Below are 17,386 nucleotides of genomic sequence, written 5' to 3' on the forward strand. Positions count from 1 at the left end.
TAACCCCAGCCAGCATCTAAGCACCACACAGCTGCTCGCTCACTCCCCCTCAGTGGGATGGGGGAGAGAATCAGAAGAGTAAAAGTGAGAAAACTCGTGGGTTGAGGTAAAGACAGTTTAATAGGTAAAATAAAAGCCGTGCATGCAAGCAAAGCAAAACAAGGAATTCATTCACCACTTCCCATGGGCAGGCAGGTGTTCAGCCATCTCCAGGAAAGCAGGGCTCCATCACGCCTAACGGTGACTTGGAAAGACAAACACCATCACTCTGAATGTACCCCCCCTTCCTTCTTCTTCCCCCAGCTTTATATGCTGAGCATGACACCATATGGTCTGGGATATCCCTTTGGTCAGTTGGGGTCAGCTGTCCCAGCTGTGTCCCCTCCCAAATTCTTGTGCCTTCCCAGCCTCCTCGCTGGTGGGGTGGGGTGAGAAGCAGAAAAGGCCTTGGCTTTGTGTAAGCACTGCTCAGTAGTAACGAAAACATCCCTGTATCATCAACACTGTTTTTATCAGCAATCCAAAACATAGCCCCATATGAGCTACTATGAAGAAATTTAACTCTATCCCAGCCAAAACCAACACAAACATATACACGTTGTGTGTATAGCAACAGAGAGTATGTTCATACTACACATTTATCCTGTGCCTGACCTTGGACTTATATCCTAATGAGCCTTGTGGCCCACTATGTTTGGATTAGGACACTGCTTTTATTTGGTGTCTTCTTGCTGAGATTGAATCTGGTTTGTGGAGGACCTGAGCAATCATTGCTTCAGTAGAGAAGAATGACGTCTAACAGATATGTTTCAACCACAGGTTGAAAGACAACTTACTTATCCAATCAAGCAGATACCCATTCCATCTGACAGGCAGCAATTAGCACCACAGCCTCTTAACGGTCAGCTGGTTGCAATTTTTGTGTGGTTCACCGTTGCGCTGCAGGTGGGAGAGCGCTCCAGCTCCCTGGGGGGAGTGGGCTGCCTTCTGACATCTTACTCTTAGATTTTCCAGGCATGTCCAGAGAGAGAGTCAGAGGAGGCACTAGAGCAAAAGCAAGGGGGTTTAGTTAATCACCCATAAGTGTGGACCTATGTATGTAACTAAATTACAGAACAAATGTACCAAAAGTAAAAGAATGCTTCCTTGAGACTTCTCTTTCCCTTCCAAACTTTTGTCAGCACCCATTAACCGGCCAAAACTGGGAAGGTTTCAGTAACTAAAAGGAAAAGCATTTAAAATGTAGGATCTATCTGCAACCACCACCTTCATTTTGACCTTTGACAAATAATGTCAGATTATTTCTGCTATTACTATTCTATTTATTAATTTTATTTAAAATTATAATGTACCAACCTTTGCTACTCCCCAACAGAGAACTTTTATAATACAGACTGTATGACAAAAGATGTCATATGTATATCCAGATCTTTTTGTCTCCTACAGAATCTTCCTCTACAGCTAGTAAAAAGCTTCCGAAATAATAATAGTGGAATGGACACAAGAGTTAAAACTCCAGTGTCGCTAAATAATTCAACATCCCACTAAACATCTGAAGCTATGCCTTATCACAAACATATTGTGTATTGCTACTACAGAGATTTTTAATGTAGCAGATGTGGTTAATTATTACAGGAAGCTGCAGAATTTTATATGAAGTTTTTACAGCCTGCTAAATGAAATTAATGGTTTTCTGATTAACAGGTTGCAGTTAATCAATTTGATAAAACTTCAGGGAGCCTATAAAAGAAAGCTGAATTTGTGAGGGTTTATATTAATCATGATGGGAGAACTACAGTTGCTGCTCATTTCTGTTATAATAGATGATGATCAGTAATTTAGGAATGATCTGGTTGCTGAAACAGAAGAGAGAAAATACGAACTTATGTCTACTATATGATTACTTGAACTTTCATATTATCTTAAAGCTTTGTAATTCTTGTAAAAAAAAATGAAAGAAAGAAAAAAAATGTTCTGTTAATCGTAGTAAAAACTCTGGTAGTAGTAGAAAAGTTTAAGGACTATTTATAAGGGAGACTTCAACCTACATGCATGATATTGTGTTGCTACTCAAATTATGGATGGATTGGAACATCTTGAAAGAAAACTATAATATTAAAACTACCTCCAAAACTGCCTAATGAAAAGAAATCTTTCAGAAAAGTTATATTTATTGAAGGGTCCAATTTTTTTTTTTTTTGTGAAGGTATTTTCAAAAATACTGCAGAATATTACACAAAAAATTGGTCTTGCACCTAAACACTAAAAACTAATTCAAATATGTTTTTATTTCCATTTTACATTTTTTCCAGGTTTTAGACAATTTGTATTTTAAATCTTAACATCAGATTTCTAAACTAACTGAAAAGTATTCCTGTAGAACTACATATAGCAGAACACTGTTGCTTTCACAGAGCATCGTGCTTCCATATCACAACACATGTAGGATGAAATGTGCTCCTCCCATCACAAATCTTGATTATCAAAACACTTTGTTTTGAGATCGCCCCCAAAGACTGATGCAATAGGATTCATGTCCTTATTTAGAAGGTGAGCTGTGTTATGTGGCAACTGCCCCTTTGTGGCTGTTTGTACAAGGCCTGTGATGGAGACAGTTTTGGTTTCCATAAAAAAAAGCTGCCTTTTAGATATCTTTCAATGCCTCTGTTACAGCTTATGCAGCACCTTTGCATCTCTGTGCTTAGATGTTGAGCGTGATCTATTATTCCACCTGTCCCATTAATTCCCCCAGCTCTGATTAACTTGGTGAGCTACTTGGTGATAACACCTCTTTAGATTGTGTTTGTAGGCACGTTATGGAGTCAAACCATTGAAATAGGTCAATGCTTTATTATGGACTCTCTTTCAAGCTAAGAAACATCTCATTAGTACATTAATGCTCATTAGCAGGAGTGAACCAGAGAATGTAGATCCTAAGTGCTGAGTTGAGGGGCAGTCAATGATTTAGCTGGATGCATGTCAGGAATGATAGGATTCACCAGGTGTTGCTGCTGTATATCAAAAAGTGCCTGTAGCCAAAAGTCTTAAAGTAAAAGTTCAAAATTCACTAGAAGACAGTGAGAGAAGGTTAGTTTTTCTATTTTTCTATTGGGAAAAAGATACTAAATATTGTATAGAAGTCAAAAGCTTGCAAATCAATAGTTAACTTTTAAATCAGTCCAAACGTGGGAAAAAGCCAGTGGACAGATAAAAAAAAATTATTATTGCACTATGAAGAGATAAGTGGTCTGACTTTACCAGGTTCAATGGGTCTAGTATACAAGAGAGATAATTTAACTAGCAAAGAACAAACAGGGTGAATCAGCCCTTTTTCAGTGTAAATAGAATATCAACCTTACCCATCCAATTGTCATTCTGGAGAGTAACATATTCCTCCAAGTTACTAAGCAAAACATAACAATTGATGTAATAGATCTATACAAAATCCAATGTTCACTTTTTAACTTCACAAGAAAAAAGGATGGAACCTGTGGTGAGCCAGGAAAAGTCCCAGTGCAGTCAAGTACCTTGCGTCAAAACAACGTTGATGTACGTGTTCAGTTAAATAGGAGTGAAAAAGGCAACTGTATTTCACACAGGCATGGTCCAAAGTATCCAGATGATAACGCTTTGCTGGCATCCTCAATTAACTGTATTTTGTGCTGTTTTCATTTTGGTTTTCAGTCTTGCCATTGTGATCTGAATCACTGACAGATATTGGGAAAAGCTGAATGGGACACAAGAACTGTTGGTCAGCTATTCTAGAGTAAAATCATCTCCCATTAAAACCAGAGATCAGTTCTTTCTGCTACTGCAGTCTTCCTTTGTAAAAGCAAAAATCTCACCTTGACTCCTTCTGCCTCAAGTTCCCCTCTCAAGCTGGAGGCCCTGTTGCCTGTCTGCCTTACGAGGCAATTAAAGGATTGCAAGTACTGTCTGTTGCTGAATGCTATAGCATTAGCTATAAGGACTTAAGACATACACAGTGCATCACTTCAGCAAGGTATTTTGTGCTAGAATGAAGGATATCTGAAACTAGATTCAAAGCTGCTGCTACAGGAGAAAATACCTCCCTTGACTGCTAAAGAAACACATGTCCTTTTGTTGTTGGAGGATGCAGCCCACAAACCAGATCAGGGGCTTATGTGGATCCCATGTAACTGGAAGGGTGACCAGAACATATCCCATGAGAAGTAATTACATTCTAGAGAAAGCCTGAGAGCATTCCATCACCACAAGCAGTATTGCCTCATGGTTAGAGCTTCCACACCTTGGCCAGCAATGAACATTTGACTCCTGTTGCCTATCTCAAGAGTGCATTCTAATTACGGAGCTACTGGGTGGTGGAATCTAAGGAGGAGGGGACCATTTTTGCATTGCTGATTGGGAAAATTCACTTGAGAACACACCCTCAGTCAGCCTGGTAGGTACTAGTTTGTGAGTTGACAAGGTTTGGCAGATGCCCAGTGTTCAAGAGCATTAGATTTGGTGGTGAACACGCTCAGAAATAGAATTCTAAGCGAAGTGTGATGACAATGTGGGTGCCCATGGACCACAGCTCAAATATTAGGCAGTTACATCTTAGAGCAGGAGTTTTGATAAACTCGTTTTGATGAGGTTTGCGGATTTGATTCTAGGTTAACTGATAGTGTTGCATATTTGCTAATGTAGTGTAGTGTATTATAAGCATGTTATATTTAAAGATACATGTAATGTATACAATGTCAGTACTATATACTATCAATAATATTATATATAAGGGCATAGATATAGATATAGATATACATGTATAGATATAGAAGCCAAAAAAGGCAGAGATACAAATATGGTAGCCAAGCACATCTGCTCAAATAGTTTGAAAAATTTAGATAAGCTTAGTGAAAATAATCAATACAATTTATGTACGTGTCAGCTCATGGCCGCACTTGAAACAGCAAGTGTATGGAGCAACTGAACTCTAACACTACCTTTTGTTTCTGTAGAGTAATCGTTTGTTTCAAATTAATCATATTTAACCACTGAAGAGGTATTAGTATGAACAGGTGGAAATGTGGGATTAACAGGCTAGCAAAAAGACTTGAAGTGGGGAACTGATTATTCTAGTGAAGAAAAGAGTTAACAACGGTCAAGCTACTTTTGTAGTCAGACACAGTGGATTATATTACAATATAATTAACATGGAAAGGACAGAAGGTTTCTTCTTCTTTCTTTCTTTACCAGAGAGGAAATTACCTATTTTCACAAACTAGCAAAGGAAATACTGGGCCATTCATATTTTCATGTAAAAAAAAAAATCAAGGCTGGATGCTTCCCTGACATTGCCTTTAATCAAAGAGAGAGAACTGGGTCTAGTACTGGGTAATGTTGTACAGCAGTCTTAGTATAATGATCCTTTCTGGCCTTAGAAGTCCTTGAATTTGCCACCTACTACATTTTTTTTTTTCTTGAATTCCCTAATAAGCTAGAACTTCTCACTCTTTAGTGAAATGGGAGAAAGCCTGAAGAAACTGGGCTCTTTTGACATGAAACTAACACACAGACTTATTTCTGCAGCTCCTGTATGAGATAATTCTTTTTTAGCCACAGTTCTGTGACAAATACTCTCTTGTCTAATTGCTAAAGCATTTACCCTAGAGATGCTGGTTCAGATTCCCGTGTGCAAAATTGAAAATAACCTCAGTTTCACAGTGCAAGCAAGTGTACTAGCCACTGAGCTAGTGAAAAAAAAGAGGAGAGTTCACCTTCGCAGTTTTTATGAGAGAACACTGACCAGCCACACTAACTCTTGGTGAATATAGGTGAAGTTGGTATCACTCCTTAAACTCCAGGCAATAACATCTCTTTTCCAAAGATCATCCCGTTTTTATAAGAAATCTAAGGCTATTTTTGGTTTTTAAATCAGCTTTTGTGAATCACATTTTTAAGGCAAATCTGCATGGCCAGGTAGATACAGAGAAGCTCCTTTTCTCACATCCCAATTTGACCAGACATTTGCTAGCTCTAGTACAGGATGTGAACATCTGTCTTAGAGACATGTTGTTCAGAAGGACAGAAATGAAAGGCAGAGCCAGCATGCTGTCTCTCCTCAGGGTGGGAACAGGCTGGCTTTTTGCTATCTGCATGTATTCAGATATGCATCTGCTTAAATATCTAACTGTCCTCATCATCACATATGGAAAACCTGTGCTTATTTTGGCATGGTAGACTCCATTCTATCATGGTGGTAGAACTTCTAAAAGTTAGATCTTACAATGTTCTCTGTTAAATAGCTGAAATTCTTCTGAAGAAGCAGGGTTAGCTTCTCAATGAAGGGAAAGGGGCCACTCAATTTCCTCTCAGAAGCAGGATTATGATGAGCAGTTGTGTTTGGTGTCATGGGTGAATGCTGTTCATAGAATAATAATCGCAAATATCTGCTACCTTGTGAAAAATTCGGTGTACAGCAGAGGCTGGGACTGGTTCAGTAAAATTCCAGCCTAGTATATGTCAGAAAAGAGGAAAGGACAGATCTCAGCAGGTTCTCTGTAACTTAGCCAGATTTCATTAAATTAATTGATGGATAACTTCTAAGTGATCAATTTAGCCAGTTTGTTAACAGAACTTCATTACCAGCAGAAAGTGTATAATGTCAAAATTTCTACGGGGAATTTAGGTGAAATTCTTTACAACTGTGCAGTCATGCACAAATCAGTGTCCTTGCAAAGAGCCAAACTGTGCCGTGCCAACACAGCATCTCCAGCTGTACAGTGGAAAGGTCTTCTGATGCTGCAGTCAATTGCTTTCCAGCTGGAGCACAGAAGGAAAAGTCAACCTGTTACTGCTTATGACTCCTGATCAGGATTCACCTGGGGGGCTATGACTACATGTTACCCCAGATTCCAGAGTGAGCTTAAAAATTTGTTCCACGCATATATTCTTTTTCCTGGGATGTCCCAGCAAAAGAATGTTTTCAAAAGTCTTTCTGCTTTAAATACTTTTCTCCTGAATTTCAGCTATCAGGAAAGGAAGGTAGTCATGATAGAACATAATTTGCTATTCTGTGGTATTTTTCACAGAAGGAATATGTTTTTATAGCATTGTTCTTTGACAAATTGCTCCTCCAAAGTACATGTAGAAAAAGAAATAAAGGCTTAGTCTTGTAAAATGTTGATCAAGCTTTCCTCTGTGAAGTAGATGAAGCTTTGTTTGAATAAGTACTGATTGCAGGGTCTACGCCTGAACATGTACGTTCTCTACCTTCAGTTCACAGTTGGACTGCAGAGCAATGGCTACTTCTTGAGTAAAAGGCTTTTAAGGATTGAAATTTATCTCAGCACAGAAAAGACCAGTTAGAACCCTTGAGTTTTCCAAACAAAGAAACTATTTTACTTGCCTCCATTTTCCAGCTTTGAGTATGTATTATTTCTTAATGTTAACTTGTTCTAGCAAGCAATGTTTCTTGCCTGAAAGCAAGCCTTGCTCTGTTTCTAGGGTTACCAGAGGAATATTAAAAAAAAAAAAAAAAAAAAAAAAGTAGCAAACAGAAGACCAGACCAGTGCTCAAAAGTTTCCAGGTCTGTTTTGCAATACAGAACCCAAGGGTTTTTGATAGGGTCTAAATTTGGCAAAATCAGCTTTCCCATCCCTCCCTAACTTTATTTTTCTGTCCTCTAACTATTTTTACTCCAAGTTTCCCTCTGTCTCTGTGGATATAGAGAAAAGATCTATGGATAGGGGTCTGGGAATAGGATAAGAAAAGCAAAACTTCCTGCAAAAATTTAATGTTGTTATGCTGAAAGCAAAACATAGCACTGGAAATGGATATATATCAGCATAAATGATGGGGACTATACAATCCCCTAATTCATGTTAATTAATAGGTCGAGTATGTTGTCTAATTCACAGACAAAACAGGAGTCTGTGGTCTCATCTGCATTTCTTTAGTGCATGTGATGTTTTGCTGCCATGCATAAGTTCATTAGGAAATGGGTAAGGATCTTATTCCAGTGTAGAAGTAATAAAGCTGATGGCAGCTATCTCAGGTAGCTTCAGCTACAGGTGTTCAGACTGGTGAGCTTTATAGGCACCCACCATCTGATTCAAACTAAGTATATGATGCTAAGGAAGGCAGTCACACCACTTCAAGAACTTAACTGTGTAAGTCACATGCTTCCCCATTCCCTGTGACAGCAATGGAAAGCAGTAAGAGGCAGTTCAGTACACACAGGTACTTAAATCAAGTACCTAGCTAATGCCTAACTTAAACAGCTTTGTTGTAACTCCTGGAGGCATCCACCTGTCTTCCATTAGCTTAAAGGAAAACTGAGGAACTGAATCTCTTCATTAAGGTGTAAAAATGAAGTTAGACAAGATCAATAGTCCCCTGTTGCACTAGATTGGTACTCTGGACATGTGTTTTTTGCTGGGTGCTATGGCTTCCTACAGTACTGTAGCATTCAAGCTACTATGCAGTAATTGTTAGTTGCTTTAGAAAGGTTGTATTTTTTAAAATAACATCATTATTGGCACTGGCATTTAAAAAATCCACCAAGTCTCATGAGATGATAAAAAAAGATGATGAAAATCAGAGTGGATGGCTACTTGCATAATGTTTCTTTGTCTAGCAGGACTATACTTTGACTTGACTTGAATATAAAATGTACAGAAATATCTACAAGGCCTTAGGCTCTTCCATGTGGTTCTAAATGCAAATTAAGATTAAAATCTTTGTGTGCTATCTTTTTATTTTATTGAAAGGATACATTCTGCATTCATAACAAAATGAATGGTTTTCAGAATAAAGTTCGAGAAGTATTTTGTCTCTTCTTAGCAGTATGCTGATGCTGTGTTTTCCACATTATTTCTACCAATGTTTGGAAACGTGAATTGGAAGAAATACACATATTTATTGTGCAAATTTGATTTACTACCTGAAAGTTTTTAGACTTAAAAAGAAATGTTATCAACAACTTCTACCTTCATAGAAATTTAAAAATAGTTTCAACTGATGATGTAGATTTATTTAAAAAATTCTGCTGACATTATGACTTCTTTAAAAATCTTAGTTTTTTTCACTGAAAGATATGCAGGAAATCCATCACTACTCAATATCTCTATAGGATTCTTGCTTGACTGGAGTCAAGTCTCCAGCTGCTGTGAGATTTAATAACACCCTGGTTATGATATCATCAAATAGAAAAACCTTCTGGACAGCTGGAACAATTTTTACAGTAATGCTGTAATTAGATACATAGAATTGTCTTGGTACAGAAAATTACTTAAGGCCCAGACAAAATACAATGTACCACTTACTAACCTGAGGTCAAAGAACTTGCTTCCAAATCCACCAGCCTGTTCTTTAGAAGAATTGTCTGGGAACGCTGGGTCCTCGATAGTTTGAAGAGCTCATATGGAGAGACAAAACTGCAGTTTCCAACTGAATTTATTTTTCTTATCATGCCACCATATTTATACCATAGGCCAGTAGTTCAATGTTTTTCTCCAAGATGGAAATCTTTACCTTAGTTTGGATCCATTTCATAACAGACACTTTAAGATACTGTTTTCTTTTTCTGAAAACAAATATAAATATTTCACAAGAAAGTGCATGCAGAAACATAAGCTTGTTATGATTAAAGATTAAAAGAAATATCTACATGTCTGGGTTGATTATACCCATTTGATATCCAAACTCACTCACTCCATAAGCTCCATATCAAGTGAGCACAGGATGAGGCCCTTGCAAGTAGGTCATGTTTCTCAAAGACTGCCATTTGGCCAATTTGGTTCATTAGTTATTGAATTATTGATGGTTCTTCATATACCTTTGATAAAAGTGTATTGATTCAGACTGATTAAAGGTGCCATTTGGAATGTGGCTTCTTTCAAGACCAAAATGGTGTTACATAGCACTGTTATTGACAAAACTGAATTTGACACGCAGATAAAAGATTGAATCAGAAGTCCTTGAATAAATTGAAAAACTGAAACTGTAAATCTTGGCAAAATTGTAAATTTTTTAGGAATTAAATCTAGAAGTGTTTGATAAAAAAGTGGGATCTAAATCTGTTCTTCTAAATTCAGAAGAACAGAGCTGCCTATGATGTTAGCCTGCGTTTTTAACTGCCACACTAATCAGAAAGGAAGCTATTCAAGCTTTTTGTGCACTGCAGTATTATTTTTACTTCGTCAATAGCTACTTGAATGAATGTGAAATGAGTTAAAGTGATTTGGCTGGGATTCAGTAATGCTTGGGAAATACTTAAGATGCAGTCAAGAAGGCTGCAATCAAAATTAATCCAAGTAAAATAAATACCCATCCCCCTAAGTGGCAGAAAATATAGTAGAATAGTGAAGAAAAATATGAGTGCAAAAGATTTACAGGGGGCCCTTGAACTAGATAGCTAATTTCTTTGTACAAGGTGTTGTACTCAGGCTGCTGAATGAAGACTAAAATCTAGCACCATTTTAAAATTGATCTTTGTTTCTCTCTGTATAGAGAAAAAACAAGTCCCTTCCAAATTAAGAATCAATTTTCTGGAGGATAGAGAACAGGGAGATGGAAGCAAAAGTGATTGATTTCACAGATTAATCAAAGAATGGCACCAAGAGAGGTGATTAATTAGGTTTAGAAGACAGTTAGGTATGTTTCTGAAGGATTGTGCTGAAGAACAAAGTGAAATGACAATGTTAAGTACATAAAACACAGAAAACTTTTGACAGATACATTTTCTTCTACACATAACCTGGTGACTTTGTGACTGATCCTAATATGATGTACAACATTTGGGGTTCAAGGAGATTCATCAAGCCTTCATGAATTCTTCATCAACCTCTTAAATCTACTCTATCTCCGCATTGTATGCCATCATTGAGATCATTACAGATTCCTGAGTAAACCCTGCCTTATTTGTGCCTCCCAGTGCCTGAGAAAATGATTCTGAGAGACTGACTGACTGGGAGGAAATGGTGGCCCTGCACATTAAAGGGAGAGTTTGTATATGGATATGAAGCTGGACATCCTGGGTGGAAAACTCTGTGCCATAAAACCCAAGTATCATGGTTTGATATCTGACAGCTGCATACTATCCCAGCAGTTTTTTCCTGTCCCAACCTACCAGCTGTCCAACTAAAAACGGAAATTATTTATGTTCCCCAAAGACTAACTGATTGACAGGCAATGCAGGAAGCAGTTGTAGGGCCCCACTGTGACTGTGGTACCTCTAAAGCAATGAGAAGTGGTGAGATCACAGGGATACTCCCTCTGCTGGGATCAGGGAGATTTCTCTTATCCAAAAGGTTGAGCTATCCATGCCTAGGCATGCAATAAAGCTGGGCTGTGATTTTTATTGAAATTAAAGAAGAAATGCACTACCCCAAAGAGTATATATTTTTCTGGTTTGTAACCCAGAGATACATGGTGTAGTGGATTATATATGTTCACCACACAGCAAACAATCTGATATCTCTTTGACACAGTGTATGTGTATATTAGTTTCAGGAGGGTAAAAATATAAACTCACTGGAGTCTCTGATTTCCCTAGGTAATAAAGTTATTCGGAGAATATTAGTTGACAGCTACACCCACTTGCAGTCATCAATTCTGCAAGGGCTGGTACGGAAGTTTAAAATGCTAGTATTCATCTCTTTCTCTCCCCTAAGTCTTCATTATAATGTATCTCACTATTTTTTAGAAACTTTCAGTCTACTTTTTGGCAGATGTGACAGGCGCCTGTAACATTGATACCATCAGTGCTGTTCATCCTACTTCTTCTTCTCACAATGATTCTTAGCACATATTAATTAACAGAAATAGGAAAGGTGCAATCAATTTATTTAATGTAGTTAATTAAAAAGAACTGGGAAGCTGCTATCAGATAAAATTTGGCTTGTGCAATTGCAATTCTACGAATTTTAATGAAAATCTTTTCTTATTTTTTAACATAAATGTGCTTCTCAAAGTTTTCTTTCATTAACCAAAATATTTTAGGGCACATCGGAGGGAAGCTTGAACAAATCTTATACAACTTAGCAAAATATAAAGACATCCTGTAAATGTAGGGCTTATGTTTTTCAAAGCTCAGTGTTAGGCTGGGGGAGGAGCAAGGAGGGAGGAAAGGCTTTGAATGCTTGTAAGAACTGGGTTGCCTTTTCCTTACATTTGCTTACCTGTTAGTAGTTCTTAGTAACACTTTAAAATATGATTTATAAGATACATTTATGAAATGTTACTTACCATATGCACAAATGTGCCACAAGTTAATTAAATTACATGCGTAATTTTAAATAATTGAGGTAAGCACAGCTGGAGAGTTCAGTGAGACTAGTAATGAAATCTTTAGCATAGTATTTAATTACCTCCTTGTGCGATACAACAGAAAAAATTTGGCCTTACAAAGTGATCTAAAGGTCAGGAGATTCAGCCTGCATTAGATCAAAAACAGTGGCAGGCAGATGAAGAAATGTAGCTAAAATGCAGAGGTAGTTTATTAAAATGAATGCTTTAGCTAATCTTGTGTGGTAGGACTAGAAGAGGGAGATAGAAGTTTCCTAATGAAATCAGTGAGCATCTGAGGGCTTTGCAGTTCACCTGCAAACAAACCGAGGTTGGAAGGATATGCTTCTATCTACCTAAAAGGAAAAGCACCTTGGGCTGTGTGTTTGTCACAAGAGCTGCTGGAGATTTCCACTCATTTCTCTGTTGGGAAAAATATTTCCAAAAAGTGTAGATCCTGTTAAAAAGACTCTTGTTTTGAAATTTAAGGGTTTTTTATCATTTAAGGTTTTTTTGTAATTTCAATGGTCAGAACTAAAGTGACACATTTCAAAACTGGAAAAAAATTTTCATTGATTAAGTTAAGAGGAGAGGACATGAGGAGTAGCAAATATTTTCTTAAATTTTGAATTTGATTCCAATGCTGAATGGGGATTATCTGAAATTTAAGAAAAATATTGAGTGGTTGCTGCTTTCTGCAGGGAGAGCAGCTTCCAAGATTTCTACCCATTTGCAGATTACTCCATTAATGCGTCCTGTTGGGTCACAGACATTTATCTTCCCAGTTGTGGGAACTTTCCTATTCTGTGAGAGTTAGCCCATAAATTTCTCAGTGTCAGTGAAGGACCAGTGACTTGACTGAAGACATGACTTCATGAATTACTTGTTATCCAATGGAGGTTCTGCATAATGTTACAAATGGGAGGACAACATCTTTTTCATCAAGGAGATATGTTCTGTAGCATGTCTTATACTCTCCTCATTACCTCCTTTCTACCATGATCTTTGTTTTGCTTATTCCAAGCTTCAGCAGTTAGCGTTCAACTCCAGTACAGTGGGAGCAGGTAGCAGGGCTGAAAGATGATCCCCACAGAAAAGTTAGGAATAAGGATAATCATCACAGAAAAGTTACGAATTTTTGCATTTCACTGTTATAAGAAGGCAAAACTAAGGAAAATAAATTTCTCTCTCTGTAATTCAGCAGATTCATATAAGGCAAAAATTCCATAATTGAAATTGCACTTGTATTGTCCAGAGGGGAAGAGAACAGAGGCATTTATGTATTGTTTTATCTCTGCTAGTGTCTCTACCTGCCAATAGCTCAATAGTTTGAAAACATGCAATAGGTTTGAAACCATCATAAATAGAATTTCCATATACTTGTATAGTACTTAATTGTAAATACTTTTTTCATATTAAAATGAAAATGAAAATTAAAATTAATTGTACGTAGTTTGTACAGAGTGTCAGGATAGTGGTTCAGGAAGGATTTCAGAAACAATTGACGACAGAAAATTTATTTAAGTTCCCATAAAAATGTACTGCCTATGATAAAACTGTAAAAGAAATCTGGAAAGAAATTAGTACAGTTGTTACAGCAGAAGTAGAACAAAATCATGGACATAGATAAGAAGAGTTTGAATTTTTGCTGTAAAAAGCATGAGAAATTAATTCAGATGAAGATGTATACTAGATATTTAAGAAGTGAAGAAATACTGTTTTTCAACAGAATGATTCTGAAAAGAGAAAGGCAAGCAAGAAGAAGGTGGAGATGGTGAAGTGGAAATTATGAATTCACAAGTGGGAGGAGAGGGAAAATAAGATTAGCAGCTTTGTTTCCTTGTCTAAATTTTTAGATGTGAAATTACTACTGAAATGGATGGTTAAAATATATCAAAATTTTTACTGGGTTCTTACTTTTACTTCTATGAAATGGAAGTTTCTAAAATTACCAATGTCACCAGTTTTTTTGGAACTGCTTGCTGTAACTAGACTACACATGTGTAAGTGAGTTTGTGTGGGATGAAAGTGTTTGTATGCATGTACGTGGACCAACCTGATCTCCTTCTATGACCAGGTGACCCGCCTAGTGGATGAGGCAAAGGCTGTGGATGTTATCTTCCTTGACTTCAGCAAGGCTTCTGACACTGTCTCTCATGGCATACTCCTTGAGAAGCTGGCGTCTCGTGGCCTGGATAAGCGTACTCTTCACTGGCTGAAAAACTGGCTGGATGGACGAGCCCAGAGGGTTGTGGTGAATGGGGTGAAATCCAGTTAGTGGCGGGTCACAAGTGGTGTTCCCCAGGGCTCGGTGTTGGGGACAGTTCTGTTTAATATCTTTATTGATGATTTGGATGAGGGGATTGAGTGCACCCTCAGCAAGTTTGCAGACGACACCAAGTTGGGAGGCAGGGTCGATCTGCTTGAGGGTAGGGAGGCTCTGCAGAGAGATCTGGACAGGCTGGATCAATGGGCTGAGGCCAATCGTATGAAGTTTAACACGGCCAAGTGCCGGGTCCTGCACTTCGGTCACAGCAACCCCATGCAGCGCTCCAGGCTTGGGGAAGAGTGGCTGGAAAGCTGCCCGGCAGAGAAAGACCTGGGGGTGCTGGTTGACAGCCGGCTGAATACGAGCCAGTAGTGTGCCCAGGTGGCCAAGAAGGCCAACAGCATCCTGGCCTGTATCAGAAACAGTGTGGCCAGCAGGAACAGGGAAGTGACTGTTCCCCTGTATCGGCCCTGGTGAGGCCGCACCTCGAGTCCTGTGTTCAGTTTTGGGCCCCTCACTACAAGAAAGACATTGAGGTGCTGGAGCGTGTCCAGAGAAGGGCAACCAAGTTGGCGAGGGGCCTGGAGCACAAGTTTTATGAGGAGCGGCTGAGGGATCTGGGGCTGTTTAGTCTGGAGAAGAGGAGGCTGAGGGGAGACCTTATCTCTCTCTACAACTACTTGAAAGGAGGTTGTGGTGAGGTGGGTGCTGGTCTCTTCTGTCAGGTGGCTTGAGATAGGATGAGAGGAAATGGCCTCAAGTTGCGGCAAGGGAGATTTAGGTTAGATATTAGGAAAAATTTTTTTACTGAGAGGGTTGTCAGACATTGGAATAGGCTGCCCAGGGAAGTGGTTGAGTCACCATCCCTGGAGGTATTCAAAAAGCACGTAGACAAGGTACTCCAGAACATGATTTAGTGGGCATGGATGATGGTTGGACTCGATGATCTTGAAGGTCTTTTCCAACCTAAATGATTCTATGATTCTATGATTCTATACTACATTGCCATATTGTGTGCATCGGTTTAACTGTACTGCAATTAGCAGAGCTAAGCTTGTTTATAACAGCTGAGAACATGGTCCACATATACATTGTACAATTATGATGTCTGTAATAACATAGTCTGCTTTAGGCATGTTCTAGCTTAGTAAACAAAGCTATGAAAGTAAATGCAAAAATGTATCACCATTGAAGGCTTGGAACTACTGAATGACTGTTATATTACTTGTATCATAAATATCTGCTATATACTAAGCTAATCCCTTTGGACTGATGCAGTATGGCAAAATAAAAGGACCTTTTTGCATTTAGTCTAAAAACCTTAAATACCATGGAAAAAATACAGCATTAATGTTGAATTTTCTGTTTTTAGAGTCAACAAGTGAATTCTGTAATCTAAGTCATACATTTGTTTCTTAGAATTTATCCTGATATTTTATTGCCTTTGGAAGCAATTTGGAAGTGTTGGGTGCATAATAGTCAGTAAATCATGTAAGGAAAGAAGAAAAGCATCTTTGTTCTTTAACAAACATGGTAAAAGCTGTAAAATGACGGCATTTTTTAAAGAAAAAAAAAAAAAAAAAAGAAAACACCAGAAAAATAATTACAGATTCAGGATCTGATAGTGTCAAACTGCAATGAGGTTAAAGAAGTGAAAAATTATCCAAATATAACTTCCATAAACTGTTGATTTCAGAAACAGACCAGGGCCATATTCACAACAGACTTCTTTCCATTTAACTCTTATCTTTACATTATGTTATGTCACTGATGAAATACAGCAGCCCATGCAACAGTCATCAGGAAAGCAACATTTTAATTGCAAGTAAGTGCAAGTATGTTAAATCTAATCTCCAAAGAGCAAATATTTACCAAGAGTTTATGATCACAGATAGACTTGTAGAATAAACAAAGTGTACAGTATCTGCTTGTCTACATATGTATTTGACTTTTTTTATTTAAAAAGCATTGGACTACTGAATGCAAGTACAGCATTGGCTCAATGCAAACCTTCATTGCTCTCCAATCCTGCAATGCTAAGGACCACACACACAAAAATGTATTCTTGTAAGAGAGAAACATCTGTAAAAAAGCCTTCAGGATTTGAAGACTTTATCGGTCTTTGTAACATTTTAAATAAACCACATAGATATTTTGAGCTTTATTTCATTAGATGTGATCTGTGGTTTGTTGTGTCTGTGTAGATGGTTATATTAATTTCTTACTACTAAAAGAATTATATGGTTCTTTTGGTCATTCAAATCAGAAACAAAAATTGTATTAAAATCATCTGTTTTTCAAGTTTGTTGAAAATTATATGACAAAATAATTAGTATTTTGAAGCTAGATTTCAGTACTATCATGTATCATACCCCAGATGTTATACAGTACCTGATTTCAGAAAAGATGGACTATAAAAGCAGGCACAAAGAGGATTAAGATGTATATTTTAAAAAGCTGGACTTAACTAGCTTGAACAATTATAAAAGCAACACAAATTAGAATGACAGGAATTTGTCTTTCTGCATTTAAAATATTTGGAATAGAAGAAGCTCTTGAGACAGCTGAAACTACATTTATTCCTAATAATCATCACCTATGATAATCAAATATTTTGGAAAAGAAAACCAGTTTTATAGACTCTACTGATTTACAGGATAATATTGACAATGTGCTATTAGAGGAATCAGCCTGAGAATTTAAGAACATAATGGTAACTGCTGTGATGTAGTTCAGTGCTTTATCTGAATATGATAGGTAAATTTCCATCCTAAAATGGGATGGAAAATGATAATTAAAAAGTTACAGTTATCTCTTTGGAAAAAAGACTAAATTCTTATCAAGCTGCTAGAATTAAGGCTATC

Source organism: Harpia harpyja, chromosome 1, assembly GCF_026419915.1.
Source record: "Harpia harpyja isolate bHarHar1 chromosome 1, bHarHar1 primary haplotype, whole genome shotgun sequence".
Classification (NCBI taxonomy): domain Eukaryota; kingdom Metazoa; phylum Chordata; class Aves; order Accipitriformes; family Accipitridae; genus Harpia; species Harpia harpyja.